The 4,012-nt window shown below is 49.2% G+C and overlaps 1 protein-coding gene across 2 annotated transcripts in view; it reads right to left on the reverse strand.

Moving 5' to 3' along the window:
- The window catches only part of FRMD8 (FERM domain containing 8), a 29,588-nt gene that overhangs the window by 3,971 nt on the left and 21,605 nt on the right, over positions 1-4,012 (reverse strand). The gene's annotated exons all lie outside the window — the stretch shown is intronic.

Below are 4,012 nucleotides of genomic sequence, written 5' to 3' on the forward strand. Positions count from 1 at the left end.
AAGAAGCCGGCTGCTATGGAGAGGATGAGATGCGGAGGGGAGGACGGGGCCAGGCAGGCCTTTGGGCTGAAGGAACTGCATGTGTGTTGGCCGGGAAAAGCCTGCAGGCCCATGAGGGGAGGAAGGTGGCAGTGAGGTCACAGGGGAGGGGTGGGTGGCTCCCTCTGAGCACATTCTTCAAAAGGGAAGCCTTCTCAACAAATGTGAAACAACACATCCTATACAATAAAAGCCTAATATGCAAATCGACCAAATGGTGGAACGACTGATCGGTGGGGGCAGGGCCAGCGAGCAGGCAGCACCAGGCCAGCCAAGATGGGTGCCAGTGGGCAGAGGGAGGGGATGGAGATTGGGAGGCAGCAAGGACCCCGGTGGTGACCAGCAGCGGCGTAGGGGCGATTGGGGGGTGGGGCCAGCTGCTCATCCCCCAATTGCCCTGCCGGTCACCCTCTGCAGAGGGAGGCCACTGGTGATGGCGGCAATTGGCCCGCTGGTCACCTCCCACAGAGGGAGGCCAGACTGCAGCTTAGGCCACTTCCCCTGGGGAGCCACCAGTGGGACATCCCTGAGGGCTCCCGGATTGCAAGAGAGCGCAGGCCGGGCTGAGGGAACCCCCCCCTGCAAGTGCATGAATTTTCATGCAACAGGCCTCTAGTCTCTATATATAAAAGGCCAATATGCTAAGTGTCCCTCCAACCGTCCGATGGGTCACTATGATGCACACTGACTACTAGGGGGCAGACGCTCAATGCAGGAACTACCATGAAGCACACTGGCCATTTACAGAGAAACAGCACTGTGGACCTGGCGCTGACAGCAACACTCAGCTTCCCCCAAGTGGACGCAGGCCCCACCACCTGGAGTGACAGCCACCAAATCACAGCCAACACTGCCGAGACCCCGTGGCGCAAAATGTGGCCCCCAGCCCAGCCCAGCCCAGCCCAGCCCGGGAACTGTGGGCGCCGGGTAATGATGTCACGTAGCAACGCCCGGCTTCCTCTAAGCTTAGGGAAGAGGGAGTTTCTTTAACCCAGGAACACAACTTGTTTTATCGCCAGGTGCAAACACTTCACCCTGTAACCAAATGCCTGTGAAGCGTTTCCCGTGCCTCATCTCGTCTGATCCTCACAGGAGTCAGTACATAGGAGACTCAGCGGAATCCTAGCTTCTTCTCATTAGCCGGAAAACAGAGATTTAGAAAGCTTAGAAACTGGACCCGACTAAAAAGAACTGATGGACCTTGAAAATGACTTCAGGTTTTCTCACTGCAGAACATAGTTTAGCGCATGCACGATACATATAAAGCTCTCGCTGGCGCTAATCGCACGTGTGTGTGTTTCGATCTGTCATTGTCGATTGTGAATTTGGTTGGCACTTCTATTTAGAGAAAGGGCAAATAGCAATATTAAAATATTTCTTCTAACTAACTGCCTTTCAATGTGCACGCATCAGTGCACCAGGCCACTAGTGTTGATATCAAAGGAAAAGTGCTCAAATGTCGGTAAGCACAGTCTGGGCATAGGGCAGGGATGTCAGGGGCTGACAGATCCACGGACAGAAAGCTGTCAGTGGGGGGTGTCCCTGTCAGGCAACACGTTTACTGGGGGCCCACCTTGTGCCAGGCACTGCTGTAGGCAGTGAGACACAGCAGGGACTCCCAAGAAGAGAACCCACTGCGGGGAGCAGGGTGGCCCCCTGGTGACAGATGTGGCCTGGACCTGCCTACCCACAGTGCAGCCCAAGCCTCTCAGAGCAACGCAACCCACCCTGGGCCCAAACCCTGCATAGTCCAGAAGGAAGAGCCAGCAGTCCCGTTCTCCAGACCCGCCTCCTTTCCCCACCAAGGGAGTGGGCAGTGGGCTGGGCAGGCGGGACAGAGGGCCCTGAGCTGCAGCACAAAGGAAAGCCCTCCAAGTTCCTCTAGCACAGCGTGAGGCTCCTGAGCTCAGGGCAACAGCCATTACAACAGCCACATTCAACACAATTTCCTATCCATTCACGATAAAATGCAGCAAGCCAGGAACAGAGGGCACTTCCTGTTCATCTATGAAACACCCACAGCTAACACCACACGTATGAGAGCGGGACTGAACGCTCTTAAGATGAGGAGCAACTCAGGATGTCTGCTCCCAGGGACTCAACTCTACTGGGGGCCCGAGTGACTGCCATCAGGCCAGACAAGAGGCATGCAGATTGGGAAGTCAGATACCCCTGTCCCTACTCACAGACGACAAAACTGTCAACATAGAAAATCTACAAAAAGCTACTGGAACTAGTGAGTGAGTTTAACAAGCTTGTAGGGCATAGGACGTGTGGGTAACAGAAGCAACTGCATTTCTATATACCACAATGAACATTTAGAAATTGAAGTTATTGAAGTTTAAAACACACCACCTACTATGCAGTTTCAAAAAGCTGCATAGCACCGAAAAGAAAAAAGAGAAAAAGAAATAGGGATAAATCTAATAGAAGACGTACACGATTTATGTGCCAAAAACTATGTTAATGGAAGAAATCAAAGACCAATAAGTGGAGACAATACAAATAAATGACCTGGATGACTTAAAAACATCTCTGCAAAAGACACTTAGGAAAACGAAAAGTCAAGACACAGACTGAAAGAACACTCTCGAAAAACCCACATCTGATAAGGGACTGGTATGCAGACTATGTAACAAGCTCACTACTCAGTAAGAAAACAAATAACTCAATAAACAAAGGACAAATAATTTCAATAGACACTCCATCAAAAGAGACGTATGGACAGCAAATAAATACATGAAAGATGATCACAGCATTAGTCGTTAGGAAAATGCAAAGTAAAACCACAATGCGTCTCTCTCACATCGATGTTTCTCTCTCTGTCTCTCTCCCTCCCTTCTACTCTCTCTAAAAATCAATGGAAAAATATCCCTAGTTAGGATTCACAAAACACACACACACACACACACACAAAACCCCCACATTAATGACACATCACTATTACAAAGTAATAAGAATGGCAAACAAGCAAATGAAATTGACAGTACTAAGTGTCGAGCAAGGACACAAGTGTCTGGAACCCTCAGACACTGGTGGAAACGCAAAATAGGACAGTCACTTAGGAAACGGTCTGATAGTGTCTAGTAAAGCCAGTCACATGTTTATCATATAACCCAGCAATCCACCCCCACGTGTTTACACAAGAGAAATGAAGGCATAAGACCCCACAAAAGCCTGTGCACAAATGTTTACAGCACCTTTATTCACAAAACCCTCGAACTAGAAACAATCCAAGCATCCTCCCACGGGTGAATAGCTCACCTGTAGCACATCCACACAATGCTAATCAACAACAAAAAGATACGCAAGGGGGATGAATCTCACAGCATGAAGCTTATGGAGAAGCCAGGCTCAGGAGGCTGCATACAGTGCGGATACTGTAGGGCTGTACCACAGTTTATTTTCATCAATTCACAGGTGATGGACATTTGTGTTGTTTCCAATTCTTTGGTTATTAGAAACGAAGCTGCTCTGAACACTACAAGTATTTCTGCGAAATGTCATCGTTTCTCTTGGGTAAATGTGTGGGCACTGTATGATAAATGTATTTATAGGACATTTTGGAGAAAGAAAAATTCTAGGGATAGCTAAGGGGAGGTGTCAAATAGCAGAAGAAGAGATAACTGCAATCAGAAGAGGAATGTACAAAACCATTTTAAAAAGGCAACTCCAAAGGGAAACGGGTGCAAGACTTCAGCGAAGAGTCTATCCAGATGATGAATGAAGACATGAAAGGTGCTGAGCATCCTCACTGGGTGGTGACGGAGAATGCCAACTAAAGCCACAAAGAGCTTTGGGGTGACAACAATGCCCATAAGAAACGGGCAAAAGATGTGAATGGCTGGTGCAGCTCAGTTGGTCTGCGTGTCACCCCTCACACCGAAAGGTGGCGGGTTCAATTCCTGGTCAGGGCACATACCCAGGTTTCAGGTTCAATCCACAGTCAGGGCTTGTGCAGGAGGCAACCAAT

The sequence above is a fragment of the Myotis davidii genome, unplaced genomic scaffold, assembly GCF_000327345.1.
Source record: "Myotis davidii unplaced genomic scaffold, ASM32734v1 scaffold425, whole genome shotgun sequence".
In the NCBI taxonomy this organism is placed as follows: Eukaryota; Metazoa; Chordata; class Mammalia; order Chiroptera; family Vespertilionidae; genus Myotis; species Myotis davidii.